This window comes from Phyllobates terribilis, unplaced genomic scaffold (genome assembly GCF_046119375.1).
Source record: "Phyllobates terribilis strain yellow unplaced genomic scaffold, ASM4611937v1 Scaffold_3__8_contigs__length_932513732, whole genome shotgun sequence".
NCBI classification, from domain to species: Eukaryota; Metazoa; Chordata; class Amphibia; order Anura; family Dendrobatidae; genus Phyllobates; species Phyllobates terribilis.
In genome coordinates, this window is record NW_027362763.1 from 365,891,829 (window position 1) to 365,914,539 (window position 22,711).

Genomic DNA, 22,711 nt, shown 5'->3' on the forward strand with positions numbered 1-22,711 from the left:
TTTGAGTCTCATCATCGTCTTCATCATTGTCTCCACCAACAGGAGTGACAGTTTGGGAACGAGGGTCTACATTATGCTCAGAACCTTTTTCATCTGGTCCTGGATCCGACTTATAAAGATTCTGGGCATCAGTGCAGATCATTTCCTCGTCTGGATTAACAGAAGCTCTGGAGCAGACTTACATTTCCCAGGCTATAGTATGAGTAAACAGCTCTGCAGACTCAACCATCTGTGTTACCCCATACTCAGACGGGCAGCTGGAGACTTGGGAGCCGTGAGGAAGCAAGTGCGATTGGGGTGACACCTCTGAGGACTGGAATATTTGTGATGTTGAAATTGAGGTGGAGGAGAGCCCACTTGAAGGAGCACTTAATATCCGCTGAAGCACCTGCTGTTTTTGTGCCTCATCTGGAATTTGTAGCGATGGGCGTGTCCGTAAGAAAGGGATCGTATCACATTGTCCACGAAAAGAAGTCGACATCTTAGCTTGGCTGGAAGATGGTCTTTCTTCTGCAGATGTTACCCCCCCCCCCCACTGCGGGGGGACTCGACCCACCAGCGGACAGGCACCAGTATTGGGAGAGGGGGGCTGGCCATCAGGGTCCACCGCGGCTCTGGCACAAACCCGGCGACACGGAGGTGGCACGGGCAGGAATGAACTGGCCGTGTCGGCTTCTCACTTTTTGGATTTTAGAAGGGCATGACATGCCTATATCTGTGTCTCCCCCTCCTTTTACTCCTCCACCTCTTTTCTTTTCGCATGACTATATGTACTTGTCACTTTTCCATGTGTTAGTTATGTCTTCTGAGCAGTTTGTCAGCTTTTGGACACCTTTGAAGGTGTTTTCTATGTGTTTCTATGTGTTTTTGTTTGCCTGCCATTGGTTTTAACGGTGTTCGAAGGTGTTCGACGAACAGTTCGACGAACAGTTCGGCGAACACACGGGTGTTCGACGAACCGAACCGAACTCGAACACTACGGGGGTGGCTCAACACTAGTCCTCGGCCTTCACCCAGGAATTATCCTTGGGGCCGAAACCTCTCCAGGACACAAGATACTGTAATCTTCCTCTATGCCACCTGGAATCCAAAATGCGAGAAATCTCAAATTCACCGTCCTCATCAACAGGAGAAACAGTACGCTTCGCCTGCTTATCAGGCGTATCCGCTTTCTTAAGTAATGACACATGAAACACAGAATTAATCCTCCAGGATGAGGGAATGCCCAATCTCACTGCTGCCGAGTTGACAATCTGAACCACTTTGAAAGGACCCACAAATTTAGGCCCCAGTTTTTAGGAGGAATTTTCAAACGAAGATTCCTAGAGGACAACCAAACCATATCCCCAACAGCAAACAAGGACTCCTTTCTTTTTTTTGTCAAAATACCTTTTTGATATCCTGTTAGTCTCTTTAAGGTTCAGGCGTACACTGGTCCAAACCCTCTCCAAATCACCAGAAAAATTGTCCTCCTCTGGTACAGCAGCCCCAACTTTGGAAAATGGACCAAAAGAAGGAGAGCAACCAGCCGAGGAAGAAGTATGATTATTAAGGGCAAACTCCGCAAGTGGTAGACATTCTGATTGCATTTCCTCATTGTCTGCCACAAAACATCTCAGAAACTTCTCGACATCCTTGTTCTTCCTTTCAGTCTGTCCATTGGACTCTGGATGATACCCCGACGAGCAGGGCCGGCTCCAGGTTTTTCTGGGCCCCGGGCGAAAGAGTCTCAGTGGGCCCCTTTAATACATACCACGATTCATGATGCACAGATACAGCAGAGAAATATATATATATAGTACAATGCAAAGATTTCACTTCTTACATTACATGAGCGATATCTATTTTAAATTCTACAATAGCTCAGAAACCAGCGAATCGCTCCACACAGAATACTGGCCCCCATATAAGGCCCCATACGGAATACTGGCCCCCATATAAGGCCCCATACGGAATACTGGCCCCCATATAAGGCCCCATACAGAATACTGGCCCCCATATAAGGCTCCATACGGAATACTGGCCCCCATATAAGGCTCCATACGGAATACTGGCCCCCATATAAGGCTTCATACGGAATACTGGATCCCATATAAGGCTCCATACGGAATACTGGCCCCCATATAAGGCTCCATACAGAATACTGGCCCCCATATAAGGCTCCATACAGAATATTGGCCCCCATATAACGCTCCATACAGGATACTGGTCCCCTTATAAAGCTCCATACAGGATACTGGCCCCCATATAACGCTCCATACAGGATACTGGTCCCCTTATAAAGCTCCATACAGGATACTGGCCCCCATATAACGCTCCATACAGGATACTGGTCCCCTTATAACGCTCCATACAGGATACTGGCCCCCATATACACTGTGTTCCAAATTATTATGCAAATAATATTTTCTCAGATTTTCCCAAATTACCTATATGAATTGCAGTCATTGTAATTTTCCAGTCAAATAACTATTAGAGTACAATTGAAAGGTTTTTGTACAAACTGCCTATGATAACAGTATATTTTTAAAAAAATAAAAAACTCAAACTGCACTCAAAATGCATGTTCCAAATTATTATGCACAGCAGAGTTTTCAACCTTTTCATTTTAATAAAGAACAAAAAAATTGTCATTTTTGAAATTATAAGCATTAGCAGGTTAATACAAACTGTAATCAAACAGTTTTCAACTCAAAACTTTATTCTAGGTGATGTTACATTTGCACATAGGACCGATTGTTCGAAAGGAGCTTCTGAACTCTCTCGTCCATTGAATTTGTCAGGTTTTGGATGGTTTCTGCTTTAATTGTTTTGCATGAGGACAGAATACCCTCCCAGAGCTGTTGCTTAGATGTGAACTGCCTCCCGCCATCATAGACACTCCTTTTGATGATGCTCCAGAGGTTCTCAATGGGGATGAATGTGCTATGTGCAGCATGAGACGGGGCATTATCATGCATGAAAATGATCTTGCTGCAGAATGCACGGTTCTTCTTCTTGAACCATGGAAGAAAGTGCTGTTTGAGAAACTCAACATACATTATGGAGTTCATCTTTACCCCTTCAGGGATCCTAAAAGGGCCGACAATCTCTCTCCCCATGCCCCGTCTCATGCTGCACATAGCACATCAGCATCTCTGGCTGCTATGGGCATAAAAGGTGACAAACTTATGGTGTGGCACCCATGCTCCCCTGACCTCATCCCCATTGAGAACCTCTGGAGCATCATCAAAAGGAGTGTCTATGATGGCGGGAGGCAGTTCACATCTAAGCAACAGCTCTGGGAGGGTATTCTGTCCTCATGCAAAACAATTAAAGCAGAAACCATCCAAAACCTGACAAATTCAATGGACGAGAGAGTTCAGAAGCTCCTTTCGAACAATCGGTCCTATGTGCAAATGTAACATCACCTAGAATAAAGTTTTGAGTTGAAAACTGTTTGATTTCAGTTTGTATTAACCTGCTAATGCTTATAATTTCAAAAATGACAATTTTTTTGTTCTTTATTAAAATGTAAAGGTTGAAAACTCTGCTGTGCATAATAATTTGGAACATGCATTTTGAGTGCAGTTTGAGTTTTTAATTTTTTTTAAAAATATACTGTTATCATAGGCAGTTTGTACAAAAACCTTTCAATTGTACTCTAATAGTTATGTGACTGGAAAATTACAATGACTGCAATTCATATAGGTAATTTGGGAAAATCTGAGAAAATATTATTTGCATAATAATTTGGAACACAGTGTAATGCTGCATGCAGGCTGTTACCCCCCACATAATGCCCCATACAGGCTGCCCCCCCCTTATAATGCTCCATGCAGGCTGTTACCCCCCACATAATGCCCCATACAGGCTGTCCCCCCCCTTATAATGCTCCATGCAGGCTGTCCCCCCCCACATAATGCACTATGCAGGCTGTCCCCCCCTTATAATGCCCCATGCAGGCTGTTCCCCCCCTTATAATGCCCCATTCAGGCTGTCACCCCCTCTCTCTATAATGCCCCATGCAGGATGTCACCCCCTCTCTCTATAATGCCTCATGCAGGATGTCACCCCCTCTCTCTATAATGCCCCATGCAGGATGTCACCCTCTCTCTCTGTAATGCCCCATGCAGGATGTCACCCCCCCCATATTATGCCCCATACAGGATGTCACCCCCCCATATTATGCCCCATGCCTCTGACGCGCCCCCTGGGCCTGTATTGTGTAGCGTTGCGCACGCGGGGAATACCCGGAGCCGGATCTGTCGGGGTTAGTAGTCCTCGTGGCGGTGACCCGGTCCGTGCCCAGGGTGTCAAACTAAGTGGCGGAATTTAGCAGAAGATGTTATAGTGTTCGACTACGCCACCCATTGAATGCGGTTATGAAGCCACCGCTGCAGGGCAGACCGCTGAGGCCGGTGGTACAGTTGTGCAGCATGGGTAGTATAACCCCCAACGGGAGGGGTATGGCCTCAGGGCAGCAGACGTGGATGATGGGGATAGCAGAATTGCACGCAGGCACCAGGAACCACTCAGACGGTGCGGTGTAGTTCAGGGTCTTTACTGGTGGCAAAGGTAGACCCTCCCGGGAGTACTGGCTAGCGATCGGGGCCTGGTCAGTCCGTGAGCAGATAGGATCTCCCCCGGCCAGGCGGAGTTGTAGGCCTCCCCAACTAATTGTACTCTTCCTGGCTACCTTGCTAGAAGCGGGTAAAAGTAGCCCACGTCCCTGAGTGTACCGTGTGGTGCTCACCCGTATGGCCGGTGACTCGGGGCCTTCTGGTAGCCTCCGCTCCACCACGGCGGTGCTGGTCCCTTGCGTGTGACCGTGCCTTCGGGTTTCTTGGCCAGAGGACCTGAAATCCCCTGCCGGACGGTTTCTGCTGCTGGGTATGGAACAGTCCCCACAGCCTCGGACTCCGTGTCCGGTGAGATCTCTTCAGTCAGGACGAGCTCTACAGCTTCCAGTGCTGGACCCCTTTTATCACTGCTCCCACAGAGCTCCTGATCTTGCTCTCCCTGCATCTGCTCCACTCCAGACCAGACTGTGTCTCTGTCTGGGACTCCTCTTCTTCTCTTCTTTTTTTTTTTTTAACCCCACCTCAGCCCCAGTTTATATAGGGGAAATTCTTCCCCTCCCAGGACTGGGCAGGAGGTGTGGCATGCTTAGGGTTCCTGACCAGGAGACCTCCCACCTGCTCACAGACGTAATATTGCTATTACTGTGGTAACCAGAACCCTGGGGTGCCACACCTCCATACATTAAAAAAAAAATCAAATACTCACCTCCCTCCTCCTCACCTGCTGCCCGCTGCTCGGGTCCGGACTCCAGCGCTGTCGGCGTCTTCCCGCTCTGCGCTCCCTGCGACGGCTCAGGGGAGCGCGTGGTGGAAAGACGTCACTGCGCCCTCTGACCTGAGACGTCACAGGGAGCGCAGAGCAGGAAGACAGCGGATCTGCGGAGGCACGGGGAGAGGTAAGTATCCGGCTGCCGGGCCCTGAGCAAGCGGGAGGGAGCGGACGCTGACACCGCTCTCCTCCGCCCATAGCCCAGCGGGGTGTGCGACCGCCAGTGGGCCCCCCTGCCTGCTCAGGGCCCCGGCACTTGCCCGGGTGCGCCGGGTGCTGACACCGGCCCTGCCGACGAGAATGACAAATGAATTTTCAATCTGTCACAAAAAGCACGCCAAAAGCGAGCCACAAACTGTGGTCCTCTATCGGAAACAATGTCCGTGGGAACACCATGGAGCCTGACAGTCTCCTTCACAAAAGCCTTAGCAAGAGTCTTGGCGCAAGGTAACTTGTTGAATGGAACCAGATGACACATTTTACTAAACCGGTCCACAACAACCCAGGTGACAGAAAAACCCTCCGATAAAGGCAGATGAAAAAATCCATGGCAATATGCGTCCATGGCGAACTAGGAACTTCCAAGGGGCATAGCAACCCCACAGCCAGAGCGTGAGAGGCCTTCGACCTAGCGCACACAGAACACTGACGCACCCAATTGATGACTTCCCTTTGCCACCCTGGCCACCAGAAACTCCGACCGATAGACTTCCTAGTTTCCGAAATCCCTGGGTGACCCGCCAACCGAGACTCATGACATTAAACAAACAACGCTCTCCTCAAGGCTCTAGGCACAAACAATTTACCACACGGAGTGTTAGTTGTTGCCGCACTCTGAGCTCCTAGGATGCTATTCTCCAACTCAGAATCCAATATGGCCACCACCGCCCCTCTCTGCAAAATACACTCCTCCCTCTCAGCATTCACCGCTGGAGGAAAGAAACTACAAGACAAACCGTCAGCCTTAACATTCTTTGTCCCCGGGACAAAGGTTACGGAAAAATTGAACCAGGCAAAAAACAGTGCCCACCTAGCCTGATGGGCAGTCAAACGTTTAGCTGCGTCCAGATAAATCAAATTCTTATGATCAGTGAAAACCTATATAGGATGTCGAGCCCCCACCAAAAAATGTCGCCAATGCTCGAATGCGAGTTTAATAGCCAACAACTTACGATTCCCAACATCATAGTTGAGCTCTGTCTCAAAAAATTTTTGGGAAAAGAAAGCACAGGGATGCACCCCATCCTCACCCTCCTGGGACAGAACTGCCCATATGCCTATAGATGAGGCATCCACCTCAACCAAAAATGGCTTGGTCTCATCCATCTGGATAAGAACAGGAGCAGAGCTGAACCTCTCCTTGAGATAATCAAAAGCTTCAATAGCCTCAGTGGACCATTGGACTATATTAGCACCCTTCTTGGTGAGATCAGTAATGGGTTTAGCGATGACAAAGAAATTCTTTATGAATTTCCTGCAATAATTGGCAAACTCCAAAAACCTCTGTATGGACTTCAAACCCTCAGGCCTTGCCGACTCCAGCACAGCCTTAACTTTCACCGGGTCCATCTCAAAACCATCACAAGAGACAAAGTAACCCAAAAAACTAATTTTCTGGACAGCAAACTGACACTTTTCCAATTTAGCAAAGATTGTGTTATCTCTCAGTATCTGAAGAACTTTGCAGACTCTCTGCCAATGAGACTCAAGATCCAATGAATAAATCAAAATGTCATCCAGATAAACAATAACACTCCCACCGATCAAGGGTCTCAGAATGTCATTGATGAAATTTTGAAAAAATGCAGGAGCGTCGTAAGCCCAAAAGGCATCACCAAACACTCAAAATGACCTTCCGGGGTGTTAAAAGCTGTCTTCCATTCATCTCCGTCCTTCACCCGCAGAAAATTATATGCCCCACGAAGGTCAATCTTAGAAAACCATTTTGCTCTGGTCAATTGGTTAAACAAATCCGGAATAAGTGGTAATGGGTAAGGATTGCACACAGTGATCTTATTAAACTCCCTAAAATCCAGATATGGCCTAAAACCCCCATCCTTCTTTTTGACAAAAAAGAACCCAACCGCCACAGGAGACTTAGAGGGTCTTATGTGACCTGCAGCTAAACTAGTCTGAAGTTACTCCTTCAAAGCCTCCCTCTCGGGAATTGTCAGATTAAACAACGACTCTTTGGGAGCTTAGCATCAGGGATGAACTCAGTAGCGCAATCGTAATCTCTATGAGGTGGTAAAGCTTTCGACTCCACCTCCGAAAAAACCCTCCAAAAATCCTGAATGGGTTCAGGTAACTCCCCCTTCATACCAGCTGCAATGTGAACATTACAACACTTACCATAACACCCCTGACCCTAGGATCTTATGGAACCAGACTACCAGTCCAGCAAAGGATTATGCACTTTTAACCAGGGCAACCCCAGGACGACCGGGGAAGGCAACTTAGCAAGTACAAATAAGTCAATCTGCTCCTGATGTTCCATATTCATAGTAAGCGGAAACCCAGTGACCTTTCGAAGAATGCTCCCATGCTCCAGGGGAGTATTATCGATCGCCACCACAGGAAAAGGAGACAACAAAGGTTCAGAATCAAACTTATACTTTTCAAGAAATTGTTGATCAATCAAATTAAGTGCAGAACCACAATCCACCATAACCTGAAACTCACTCAAACAACCCTGACAGGTGGTATTACCAGGAAAAAACACCCCAGCAGAATGTAAAAACGCAATGCGAACGGGAGTGATATTTCTACTGACCATTTTTTTTTCTTTCCTTAAGCGAACCTCACATTGCTTTAAAGAATAATCAGCCTTACCGCAATACAAGCAAAGTACCTCAGAGAACCTCCTGTCCCTCTCCTTGGAATGGGATGGCATTGCCCCGACCTGCATAGGTTCCCCAGTGACGGCAGGAATATTGTGAGAAACAGAATCCAGCAATACAGGAAACGTCTCCTCATTCTGTCTAGCCCTCAACCTTCTATCCATACGGATAGCTAACTGCATGTCAACTTGCAGAGTATCAGGTGCAGGGAATGCAATGAGCAAATCTTTAACCCTTTCACTCAAGCCTGCTAGAAACTGAAACTTGAGTGCAGGGTCGTTCCACCTGACCTCTGCAGACCATCGTCTGAACAGGGTGTAATAACTCTCAGCATCAAGAGAACCCTGTTTGAGATGTCTGAGCTCTGCCTCAGCTGATGCAACCCAATCAGGATCATCATATAGCAAACCCATGGCATAAAAAAATGCCTCCACAGACCTCAAACAATGATCCTCAGGAGACAAGGAAAACGCCCAGATTTGAGGTTCCTTACGCAATAGAGACATAATAATCCTACACGCTGTAGTTCACTCCCAGAAGATCTAGGTCTGAGCCGAAAATACAACAAACAAGCATTTTTAAATGAAAAAAAGTCCTGTTGTTTCCCCCAGAAACACTCAGGTAATCCTACCTTAGGTTCTTCATAGCGTTCTGCAGGGTATTTACTCACGTACTGCTGAAAACCGGCAACCTCCCGAGTCAATCCTTGCAAGCGTTGAGCAAGCTCCTGGATGGTACTCATACTGAAGAAAATCCAGGAAGAGGAGAGGAGAAGAAAAAAAACAAAAAAACCCCACTTTTTAAAAAAAATTTTTTTTAACGCGACTTGACATACTGTTATGTGCCACAGAAACTCTGAAGGTGTCAGATCGGAGGTTGGGTCTGCGACCAGGAAGGACGCGCGATACGAGCCGTTACCTTTTACAGAGACATATGGTACCGGGCATGGATAGAAGGAAAGACAGTAGACAGCCGGGGACCAGCAGATGCCAGAGCGGCATCGCGAAAGTGAATAGAGAGTTATGGGGGAAACGGGCAGCGATAGGAACAGAGTATTGCCAATGCTTTAAAAGACTGCCCCTTGCCCAGTATAGTTATTGACATTATAGTTCCCCTTCCCTCCAGTAGATCATTTTAAACTACCAGCCCCTGAAATCTAGTGTATTCTGATAATTTATTCTGGTATGTGATTTCCTGCTTATTTTATTGTCAAACATTGTGTTTTACAATTATTATTAGTTGTTAAATAAAAGAAATATACTTTTGATCCAGTCACAGAAGTAAATCCAGCTCACCACCTTCAGTTCCACACTTCTGGAGCACGGATAGCACCTGGGCAGGGTGCGACATCCAATAGAGAAAGCGGAAAAACCCAACTCAAAGATAAAGTCCAAAAAAGTGCATTTTATTTTCCAAGGTGCATGAAGCAAAGATTAAAATTGTGTGTTCACAAAAAAGAGAATGCAGGCATCTTTCGACGCATTTTGAGCAGCAAGCGCTCTTTGTAAAAGATACCATCTATCTGTGAGCTGGATTTTTCTGATTTCTCTATACTTTTGATCTGCCTGTGTCTCCGCTGTTACATACCGTTTACCTGCATTATAGACACATCATCCACATGAAAATGGGCAGGAAGACGATGATCATAAGAAGTGAGGAGGTGCTGGATCACAGTTTGTGCTGATCCCAGGTGCCGGCTGCTGAAGGCAGCTCTCATCATTGTCCCTCTGCTCCTGCTGAGATCAGCATGAGCAGGAGACAGTGCTAGGAGTTGTATTCAGCAAGTGCTGAATACATGCTGTATAAAATGAAGAATGAAATTAAATGAATTTCTTGGGCTCATGCCAATTATTCAAACCCAGCAGAGGGAAAACCGCCCACCACGGAAGGGGCAATTAGCTAAAATTGTTCCCTGTCTATTAATAACAGCCCACAGCTGTTTGATTAGCGTTTACTGGCTAGATTAAAGGGGGACCCCAGAGAAAAATTGACATAGGGTCCACCTATAAAATCTAACCAGCAAAGGCTAAACAGACAGTTGTGGACTTATATTAATAGCCAGGGAAGGGGCCATGGATACTGGCCCCCTCTGAGTCTAATAAAATCAGCTCTTGTATTGGCAACTGACATGAAGCCCAGGGGTTAGTAATGGAGAGGCATCTATAAGGCGCCTTCATTACTAACCCCATAGTAAAAGTTTGTAAATAAACACAGAACCTGAATAAAATCCTTTACTAGAAATAAAAGTCCGCACTGTTTTACCCATTTATTTAAAAATAAAAAACAAATTTATACTCACCTTATACCTATTCCTGTGAAACCCATGTCCCTTGTAAAAGACAGAGAATAAAAAAACAACAAAAATACTGCTGGGACGATGAACTGAGGTGACCTCAGTAAAATCACCGCTAGCACCGTGAGAAAATTCTCACAGAGCTCGCGGTGATCTCATTCTGTTCATTGGATGGAATTTTCTGGAAAATTCATAAGTTGAGTATTCAGCAGCCACTGAGTGGATCCCTTCAAATCAGGTATTATATTAATGAGCATCACAGCGCGATTATAGCCATGCCTTTAGTTTATAGGGCTAAATCCAGCTGACAGATTCGCTTTAAATGTATATTTTTGGGATTTTATGACAATCAGAAGTCTTGTCTTCAGAAGTAATACTAACCTGAAGCTAGAGGAACCTATCTGATGATGGATCAATATCATCTACCACACCGCACTGTCTTTCCTTGGGGAATATCCAAAGATATTTTGGTAATATCTCTGGAAAGTGTATTGCATTACTATACACAATAGTCCATTTCATGTAGTGCTAATTTACTTCTAATATTTATAGTGGGGTGTGTCTCACAGGATTCTCTGGAGCAAGTCTTTAGGCAACTCTGCATTAATCCCCAAATAACAATGCAAAATAATAATGCTCATATCTCTGGAACTGTATGATGGATTTTAAAAAATAAAATAAAAAAAGTATCAACGGAAATAAAATAACAACAGAAACTGGCTACTTTACACTCTTGTAATGAGTCCTCTAATATATTTTTTTACTAGAAAACTGAGTGTTTTTATCCACATTCAAGCTACTATGTGCAGGGATGTAATTTATTAGACCATAAACTACTTCCCCTCACACACTGACAAAGGGTATATTCAGTTACAGTGTGATTAAACGCATCTAAAAGAAACAAAATGCACATAGATTCTTTATGCCACAGTTGTTGTGCACTTGCATTTTAGTTCCTTTACAGGTTTCACCTTAAAAACTGCACCCACGTCAGCAATCGTAACAGAACCACAAGCTTTTTCTTTCAGCTAAAACCTTTTACATTCATGGATTATATATCCAGACATTTTTGTAAATAGGCATGTAATACTAATAGATTGTGAGCCCTCGCGGGCAGGGTCCTCGCTCCTCCTGTACCAGTCGCTGTCACATTGTGTTCAAGATTATTGTACTTGTTTTTGTTATGAATACCCCTTTTCACATGTAAAGCGCCATGGAATAAATGGCGCTATAACAATAAATAATAATAATAATAATAATAATACATTTTGCTGCAGTGTCTGTCGGTCATGGTTGGTAAAATCAGCTATAGGAAGGAAGGCAATGCTGTTAAGAATCGAGTAGGGATGGAAAGGGGGACAATGTTACAGCCAGTGGGAAAGAATTAAAAAAGAAACGTTGTTGATGACAATGGGGAAGGAATTTGATCAGGGGCAACACTGCTGACTGTGGAATGAAAGTTGGGAATTGAGCTATTTCTTCTGTTAGTGGTTCTGCAATTTGGTATCTGTTTGGTGCTTTAGGGAAGGAACTTTATAGGCTGCCCTGTGAATAATCAGTGACCAGCACAAGAAACAGAGTAGGTTGTCATATTGATCCGCATCAGAGTGCCATTATAGCCATGCCTTTAGTATGTAGGGCTAAATCCTATTGACAGGTTTTCTTTAAGTTTGTGGATGTAGTGTGAAAAAATGTGGAAGAGTTCATGGGGTATGAATAATTTTTCAAGGCACTGTAATGAACACAGAAAAATAGAACTGAATTTTGTCTCCACCCAAACATATTTGCTGCAGCTCTCACAGCTCTGCTGTATTACAGCCCTGTCTGCCTGTGAGATTGAAGCTGAGAGGAACCTGCAGATGTGTTAGGTATAATCACACACAGCTGTGCAGTGAGATCAGGAGAGCAGAGAGCGGCCATTACACATCACACTGGTAACTCGCCTTAATGTAAAATAAGCTCTGGATGCAGAATCTCATGCAGATCATAGTCAGGCCCATAGTCCTGAACAGCACATTTACATAAAAAAAGTGTTTTTCTCTGGAATAAGACTTTGGATCGCAAATATTAAGGTGTCATTTTATTCAACTTCCTACAACCTACATGCCCATATGGACAGCTCAGGAGGGTTGATCCTACTGACAGATTCTCTTTAAATAAAGTGCTGTATATAATCATGATAAAGAACAAAAAGCATTCAGTGTAATAATAAAATAATGAAAGAATATGGCATATCTGGCATTGGGCAACGACTTTTCCACAGCTGTATACTTGGTATGTTACTATATGTCAGAACTTCATAATAAGCTATACAGAATGACAACTTATCTCTCCCTTGTTTTCTTTGAAATGAGTGCGTGTAACTTGAGAGGATAGAAACAACCATGAGAAAAGCAATGCACTCATGTGTCTCCAAGGTCATCCATTTACAGTGTACTATTTAATGAAATGGACATTAGCAACCTACAGAACTGTAAATGGAATGTCACAGTCATATATCCTATCTTACTCTTAGTAAATGGTCTTTTCAGAAGAATTATACCACCCTATTTATGTTATTTCCCATATAGAATGTGCCGTAATGCTTAATTAAAAAGAACAAACGCTTATAAGGTTTCATTAACAGTCACTTTAATGTATATTAATAGTCTTAGATGGTAATGCCCAGAGGGATGCACTTAATCCAAAATATCCAATGCAAATAATTGCTGCGTATTCCAGATAATTTGATGGCCCCAGAGTAGATTACATATTGTGAAGAGAGAGAGAAAGATGATAGCTATAGATAGATATAGATAATAAATGGACATAGAGAGATAAATGGATTTATAGACACTGCATACAATAGATCGATATGGTGGATGGATAATACAGATAGATATACTGATAGAATTATTGATATTAGATATATTTATAGATAATAAATATACAGATTTGTAGATAATAGATGAATAGATAATACAGATAGCTGCATAGAAAAATTATAGATTTATAATATATATGATAGAAAGATGATGATAATAGATAGAAATATAGATTGATAGATAAAATATGTGATATGTGATAGCTAATAGATTTGTAGCTAATACATAGATGGATAGATAATCTAGATAGATATATGGATAGATAGATAGATAAATATATGGATAGATCTATAGATCATAGATAGAAAGATGAGGATGGTAATAATGATATATAGACAGATAGATTGATGCACATGTAGATTTATAGTTATTAGATTTGCAGATAAAATACAGAGAGATAGATTGATAGAAACATGATAATGGTAATGATGATTGCTAGACAGATTTATGTAGATTTATAGCTAATTGATTTGGAGATAAAATACAGATACATAGACCAGGGCCGGCTCCAGGTTTTTCTGGGCCCCGGGCGAAAGAGTCTCAGTGGGCCCCTTTAATACATACCACGATTCATGATGCACAGATACAGCAGAGAAATATATATATAGTACAATGCAAAGATTTCACTTCTTACATTACATGAGCGATATCTATTTTAAATTCTACAATAGCTCAGAAACCGGCGAATCGCTCCACACAGAATACTGGCCCCCATATAAGGCTCCATACGGAATACTGGCCCCCATATAAGGCCCCATACGGAATACTGGCCCCCATATAAGGCCCCATACAGAATACTGGCCCCCATATAAGGCCACATACAGAATACTGGCCCCCATATAAGGCTCCATACGGAATACTGGCCCCCATATAAGGCTCCATACGGAATACTGGCCCCCATATAAGGCTCCATACGGAATACTGGCCCCCATATAAGGCTTCATACGGAATACTGGCCCCCATATAAGGCTCCATACGGAATACTGGCCCCCATATAAGGCTCCATACAGAATACTGGCCCCCATATAAGGCTCCATACAGAATATTGGCCCCCATATAACGCTCCATACAGGATACTGGTCCCCTTATAAAGCTCCATACAGGATACTGGCCCCCATATAACGCTCCATACAGGATACTGGTCCCCTTATAAAGCTCCATACAGGATACTGGCCCCCATATAACGCTCCATACAGGATACTGGTCCCCTTATAACGCTCCATACAGGATACTGGCCCCCATATACACTGTGTTCCAAATTATTATGCAAATAATATTTTCTCAGATTTTCCCAAATTACCTATATGAATTGCAGTCATTGTAATTTTCCAGTCAAATAACTATTAGAGTACAATTGAAAGGTTTTTGTACAAACTGCCTATGATAACAGTATATTTTTAAAAAAATAAAAAACTCAAACTGCACTCAAAATGCATGTTCCAAATTATTATGCACAGCAGAGTTTTCAACCTTTTCATTTTAATAAAGAACAAAAAAATTGTCATTTTTGAAATTATAAGCATTAGCAGGTTAATACAAACTGTAATCAAACAGTTTTCAACTCAAAACTTTATTCTAGGTGATGTTACATTTGCACATAGGACCGATTGTTCGAAATGAGCTTCTGAACTCTCTCGTCCATTGAATTTGTCTGGTTTTGGATGGTTTCTGCTTTAATTGTTTTGCATGAGGACAGAATACCCTCCCAGAGCTGTTGCTTAGATGTGAACTGCCTCCCGCCATCATAGACACTCCTTTTGATGATGCTCCAGAGGTTCTCAATGGGGATGAATGTGCTATGTGCAGCATGAGACGGGGCATTATCATGCATGAAAATGATCTTGCTGCAGAATGCACGGTTCTTCTTCTTGAACCATGGAAGGAAGTGCTGTTTGAGAAACTCAACATACATTATGGAGTTCATCTTTACCCCTTCAGGGATCCTAAAAGGGCCGACAATCTCTCTCCCCATGCCCCGTCTCATCCTGCACATAGCACATCAGCATCTCTGGCTGCTATGGGCATAAAAGGGGACAAACTTATGGTGTGGCACCCATGCTCCCCTGACCTCATCCCCATTGAGAACCTCTGGAGCATCATCAAAAGCAGTGTCTATGATGGCGGGAGGCAGTTCACATCTAAGCAACAGCTCTGGGAGGGTATTCTGTCCTCATGCAAAACAATTAAAGCAGAAACCATCCAAAACCTGACAAATTCAATGGACGAGAGAGTTCAGAAGCTCCTTTCAAACAATCGGTCCTATGTGCAAATGTAACATCACCTAGAATAAAGTTTTGAGTTGAAAACTGTTTGATTTCAGTTTGTAATAACCTGCTAATGCTTATAATTTCAAAAATGACAATTTTTTTGTTCTTTATTAAAATGAAAAGGTTGAAAACTCTGCTGTGCATAATAATTTGGAACATGCATTTTGAGTGCAGTTTGAGTTTTTTATTTTTTTAAAAATATACTGTTATCATAGGCAGTTTGTACAAAAACCTTTCAATTGTACTCTAGTAGTTATGTGACTGGAAAATTACAATGACTGCAATTCATATAGGTAATTTAGGAAAATCTGAGAAAATATTATTTGCATAATAATTTGGAACACAGTGTAATGCTGCATGCAGGCTGTTACCCCCCACATAATGCCCCATACAGGCTGCCCCCCCTTATAATGCTCCATGCAGGCTGTTACCCCCCACATAATGCCCCATACAGGCTGTCCCCCCCCTTATAATGCTCCATGCAGGCTGTTCCCCCCACATAATGCACTATGCAGGCTGTCCCCCCCCTTATAATGCCCCATGCAGGCTGTTCCCCCCCTTATAATGCCCCATACAGGCTGTCACCCCCTCTCTCTATAATGCCCCATGCAGGATGTCACCCCCTCTCTCTATAATGCCTCATGCAGGATGTCACCCCCTCTCTCTATAATGCCCCATGCAGGATGTCACCCCCTCTCTCTGTAATGCCCCATGCAGGATGTCACCCCCCGCATATTATGCCCCATACAGGATGTCACCCCCCCATATTATGCCCCATGCCTCCATACATTAAAAAAAAAAATCAAATACTCACCTCCCTCCTCCTCACCTGCTGCCCGCTGCTCGGGTCCGGACTCCAGCGCTGTCGGCGTCTTCCCGCTCTGCGCTCCCTGTGACGGCTCAGGGGAGCGCGTGGTGAAAAGACGTCACTGCGCCCTCTGACCTGAGACGTCACAGGGAGCGCAGAGCAGGAAGACAGCGGATCTGCGGAGGCACGGGGAGAGGTAAGTATCCGGCTGCCGGGCCCTGAGCAAGCGGGAGGGAGCGGACGCTGACACCGCTCTCCTCCGCCCATAGCCCAGCGGGGTGTGCGACCGCCAGTGGGCCCCCCTGCCTGCTCAGGGCCCCGGCACTTGCCCGGGTGCGCCGGGTGCTGACACCGGCCCTGACATAGACAGATAGATAGGTGGAAAGCAGATAACATTAGAAAGTGATAACCTATAACAGAAATACTAGATTACAGTAAACCTGAAGCAGCCCATCAGATTACACTATATTTTACAATTAGTTTGTAAAAGTAAAAACTAAATCAGACATTGTGTAAAATGAGAAATAAGATGTTTAGTGTTAGAGTGAAGATATACTCTGTCAGGGTGACCTAAAAGTGTGGTAGCCCAACTCCATGCCTGCTATATATAGCCCCATGGCTTGCCATACATGGGATGGAAGGGCTGCAGCATTCCTTTACAGATAGATATTATTTTTGTTTTCATCACTCTGAGTCTGGTTAGAAGTTAACACAGATCCTGCTCTACTCTACTGGGAAGGTTTAAGTTCTCCTCTTATAACTGGTAAGTAGTTATTCATTTATTATAGCTATATTAGTTTCACACATACTAATAATGGGATCTATTTATATTACATATACATACATAGTAAAGAATTTATACCCTTTTGTAGGAATAAGAAAAAATAAAATGCAAGGTCAAGTTCTGTTGGGTTGATTCTAGATTTTCGGCTAAGTTACATTTCTTTAGGAGGGGACTTCATTGGTTTGACTACAAGCCAGAGAGCTAATAAACCGTCCATCCAAAGTGGCATTAGAGGCATTACATGGCAATAGCCTGCTCACTGGGTTTAGGGCAATGACATGCATTCAAAGTATGTATTCTGACATTTCACAAGCTTAACAATAAGCCCATTGTGATTTGTTGACTATAGCAGCTCTGTAGCCAAATAAACCTGGAAGGTAGAAAATGTTGTGGCTTGTATATGTATGTGAGTGGCAATTCAGGCTCTTATAGATTATTCTCATTTCCTAACCCATGTCTACATAGTGAATATGAGCGGACTATAGATGGCATACGTCTTATCATATAAGGCACTGCCCATGTTTAGGTTACCTTCCTATACATTACCATTTAAATTAGGATATCTCTATTACTAAATGCAGCTTATACACATGTATTCATTGAGGTTTTGTGTAATCGGATCAGTTTCTTGCCCATTGCACTAGAATTGTTCATATCATAACATATCAGAGTATCAGTATAAGGACAATTAAGGATATTTAGTCAATGAGGTTTCTGTCTCAAATCTAAGTTTTCATGACAAAATAAGACCGTTTCTCCACCCCTTATGATGCTTCATCAGGAGGATGCCTTCCTTTCATATGAAACATGGACTGAAGTGGGTGGAATGGCAGAAAAATCTCAAAAGGGACAGTGTGCATAACATAAAATATCACATATTGACGTAAAATGACGTTATGCTGAATCAGCTCATGATTTGTGTGCCATAGATTCTCTGTGGGTTAGGGATATCATTTTATGACATAAATCATAGCTCTATTTGTACAAGCTTAGAAAAACGTGACTACTTCATTCCAAAAGCACTGACACACATCTCTATCACAGCTCCCTCAAAGTGAATGGAGCTGAGCTGCAATACCACACACCGCCTGTTGAAAGGTGTGGCACTGTTTAGAGAGTTTTTCTAAAACATTTTCCTCTTCTTGGATTTATAATTAGAGCTACTTGTGTAAATTTGTGGTTGAGATGAGTAAAACGTTTTGGAGGAGCTTTGTTCAATGGATATATCCATGGGGAGACATATCATTGGTGCAACCTTTGCAGCTGTACAATGGCCCAGGAGGTAAGGGGTCCCACTACCACCTCAAAGACATGTGGAATTATGCATTAGACTATATTGGGCCCATATATTGTTGCTTTTGTTGCTTCTGTCTGTGTCCACCAGTGGTCACATCGGTTGTACATGACCATTCCAGAGCCCTGTAAATTCCCTCTTACCTGCCAGCATGAAGCACAAATGACAACGCTGGACCGGCTAATCAAAAGAAGCACTGTGAATGCCGGAAGGAAAGAGGAGGTTTTCAGGGCTCCGGTCCGACAGCCACGGACTACCGATGTAGCCGCTAGACCAGGGTCCTGTGAAACTTTTTGCTCTAATATGCGTAACATATCTTATAATATGAACTTCTTATGGCAAATTGTCATAGCACGTCGACATTATTAATAAGAAAAATAAATTTGCATTTAATTATTGATGATCTGATATGAAAAGCAGATTGGAAAATGTTGCAGAACTTTTTCTCTTAGACGTCAGCTGAGACTGTAACAGAATCTCAATGTTGATTTCCAAAGCAGCTGATATCAGTGACATAAGGAAATGCGGTGACATTTTAGGCCGGGGACATGTCATGAGCGAGCTGGCCAGACACAATCATCCATAAAAGTTTCTATATTTAGCAAGATTCTCTAAAATAATAAAATGACACATGAGAAGATAAAGCTGTCATTGTGATTCATTGTAACCAAATTCATGTTTTTTTTCAAGGAATTTTAAGCGAGTATTTTGCTTAATAGTTACTGGAAGAAATAATGTTTTATAAACATATAAAGGCAGTCTCGGACTGGCCCACGGGGTAACAGGTAAATTCCCCGGTGGGCCCCTGTGCACGAGTAAACCACTTACCTCCCAACATTAGCAGAAGTTGGCTAAATACATTTGATTCTCTATGTACAGAAAAAAGCAGCATATCATCATTCATCCAACACACTGACTAGAGTATTATTCTATAGAAGCAGAAGTAAATGTGTGAATGAGGATAATGTAATATTTGCATGTAGCTGAACACTGGGCCCCCAGAGTCAATGATACCGGTGGGCCTGTGCCAATGTATAAATGTATAAACCCTATATTATGTGTACCATATAAATGATTGTCTGACTATAGTTACATAGGATGAAAAAAGACACAGGTTCAACTGAGTCCAGTTAGTTATTTGCTCTCGGATTGCCACATATGTCATGTATACTGCTAACATTTGTTCTTACTGTATTGGTTTTACGGCCTGATGCAGCTCAATTTCTGGGCTATGGTTTAGTTTTATAGTGGAATGGCAACGCACAAACCTCCCTAGCAAGCTTAGCAGTGCATGCTTAAGTCAGTCTCTTGCGATGGAGAGGGATTTGCTGTAAGCGGTTTTGTAGATGGAAGTCTTAGTAACAGCGCTGAATGTTTGGGACAGCTGCAGAGGCCGCTCGGATATTATCATGTCTGACACATGGTCCTGGTGGAAGAGGCTCCGCAGCAGAAAATAATTTTGGTCTTTATGAATCCAGCACGTATACATTCCAAACATGGAGCACAATGTCCAAGCTGTATACATAGATTATTATTTAGCTAAGTTATTCTTATTATCTATTTATCCATCTGCTTATTAATTTCTCTTTATCTGTTTTGCTTTACTTGTTCTTATGTTTGTCAGAAAAGATAAATTATGATGTTAGGTCAATTTAAAGGGTATTTATCATTTCATATGATTTTTCATATGCCATAAAGACTGAAATGTTAAACCAAATGTATCCACCAATTGCATAGTTACAAAGCTAATTTACCCATAAATGTACATAAATAGCAAATAGCAACCCCACATGTAATCAATTACAGAAAGGAGAAAAAAAAGAGTTTTTATGCTATAAAAAAAAAATCTCAATTTATTGTTTACATATATCATAAAAGAGACAAAGAAGAGTATCAAGATCGACAAAACAGTATATAGGTAACCAAGCAGGATCTGCACATTTGCAACAATGAGGAAAAATGTGAGTGCATAAGCGTATTTTAGTATACATATAAATGACACAGTGGTCATAAATGTATATGCAAACCTACAGATATCATATTACAGGTATATGGCAAAAAAAGACTCCAAACCCATAACAATAGTGCAAATTGCAAGGTCACCATACAGAAAGAAATCCCCAAAGCGCGTTTCGCGTGTTTAGTATGTTGCTTCCTCAGGGACCTCACGAGGAAGCAACATTCTAATTACGCAAAACGGGAGTTGGGGATTTCTTTCTGTGTGGTGCATAAACATTTATGACCGCTGTGTCATTTATATCTATACTAAAATACGCATTCATATTTTTTATAGATTAAAAACTTATTTTTTTCTCCTTTCTGTAAAAGACTGAAATGTGCAGCTGATCGTTGGGCTTCAGGTCCCGAGCCTTCTACCAAGCACTGCTCTGAAGTGCACAGCTCCTTATGGGCTCAGTAGAAAATCTATGAGTCCTTTCACCACCCTCACAGATTAGTGTACAGATCAAAAGACTTTCTATTGAGCTAGTACACTGTTCTGTAAGGGCACTCATGCAGGAACTGCACACTTCAGAGCAGTGTTTTGTGTGATGATGGGGTCTCAGGTTTTGGACCCCCACTGATCAGCTTAAAGTTTTAGTCTCTATAGTACATAAACAATGATGTGAAATGACAGGTACGCTTTAAAGAAAAAAAAACAAGAATGTCATGGTATCCTTTAACTTCCAAGGATCACCAATGATTTCACCACTACATTCTGCTGACATTATTCATTATGTGGGTACTCAGCTGAAACTGGGCACACTCTGCTGGCTGTCATAGAGCTATTAAGAGGGCTCCCTTACGGGGGCTATTAAAGAGGTTGCACCATAAAGGGGCACTCCTTGACTGTTATATGAGCTTGTTATGCATTTAGTGTATAGTGGCACTGTTTATTTTTATAGTATGTCAGTATAATTTATTTGTGCTGTTTGGTGGCATTAATTATGTAGCAGTAATGTCTGTTTTCTATGTATCATTGCACAATTTATTAATCACTTTATGATATTGGTACTAATTGTATCTATGAAGTGAAAATGCATTTATTTGTAAGTGTGCGAGCATTACAGATCCCTCGTTGAGAAAATCCTATATATACTACTGTTCAAAAGTTTGGGGTCACCCAGACAATTTTGTGTTTTCCATGAAAACTCATACTTTTATTTATCAAATGAGTTGCAAAATGAATCGAAAATATAGTCCAGATATTGACAAGGTTAGAAATAATGATTTTTATAAGAAAGAATAATTTTCTCCTTCAAATTTTGCTTTCGTCAAAGAATGCTCCCAGTGCAGCAGTTACAGCATTGCAGACCTTTGGCATTCTAGCTGTTAATTTGCTGAGGTAATCTTGAGAAATTTCACCCCATGCTTCCTGAAGACCCTCCCACAAGTTGGATTGGCTTGATGGGCACTTTTTGCGTACCATACGGTCAAGCTGCTCCCACAACAGCTCAATGGAGTTGAGATCTGGTGACTGCGCTGGCCACTCCATTACAGATAGAATACCTGCTGCCTGCTTCTTCCATAAATAGTTCATGCAGAATTTGGAGGTGTGCTTTGGGTCATTGTCTTGTTGTAGGATGAAATTGGCTCCAATCAAGCGCTGTCCACAGGGTATGGCATGGCGTTGCAAAATGGAGTGATAGCCTTCCTTATTCAAAATCCCATTTACCTTGTACAAATCTCCCACTTTACCAGCACCAAAGCAACCCTAGACCATCACATTACCTCCACCATGCTTGACAGATGGTGTCAGGCACTCTTCCAGCATCTTTTCAGTTGTTCTGCGTCTCACAAATGTTCTTCTGTGTGATCCAAACACCTCAAACTTTGATTCGTCTGTCCATAAAACTTTTTTCCAATCTTCCTTTGTCCAATGTCTGTGTTCTTTTGCCCATATTAATATTTTCCTTTTATTAGTTAGTCTAAGATATGGCTTTTTCTTTGCCACTTTGCCCTGAAGGCCAGCATCCCAGAGTCGCCTCTTCACTGTAGACATTGACACTGGCATTTTGCGTGTACTATTTTATGAAGCTGCCAGTTGAGGATCTGTGAGGCGTCGATTTCTCAAACTAGAGACTCTAATGTACTTGTCTTGCTGCTCAGTTGTGCAGCGGGGCCTCCCACTTCTCTTTCTACTCTGGTTAGAGCCTGTTTGTGCTCTCCTCTGAAGGGAGTAGTACACACCATTATTGGAAATCTTCAGTTTCTTGTCAACTTCTCGCATGG

The 22,711-nt window shown here is 42.7% G+C and overlaps 1 protein-coding gene across 4 annotated transcripts in view; it reads left to right on the plus strand.

Annotated features, from left to right (window-relative positions):
- Window positions 1-22,711, plus strand: part of MYOM2 (myomesin 2) — a 286,047-nt gene that overhangs the window by 52,398 nt on the left and 210,938 nt on the right. For 2 of the 4 annotated variants that reach the window (XM_073675389.1, XM_073675392.1), the window contains exon 1: window positions 17,026-17,166. The exons of the other annotated variants lie outside the window; for them this stretch is intronic. The gene's annotated coding sequence lies outside the window, so the exon portion shown is untranslated. Of the gene's footprint in view, window positions 1-17,025; window positions 17,167-22,711 lie in introns of those variants that run through there. 4 annotated transcript variants of the gene reach the window in all.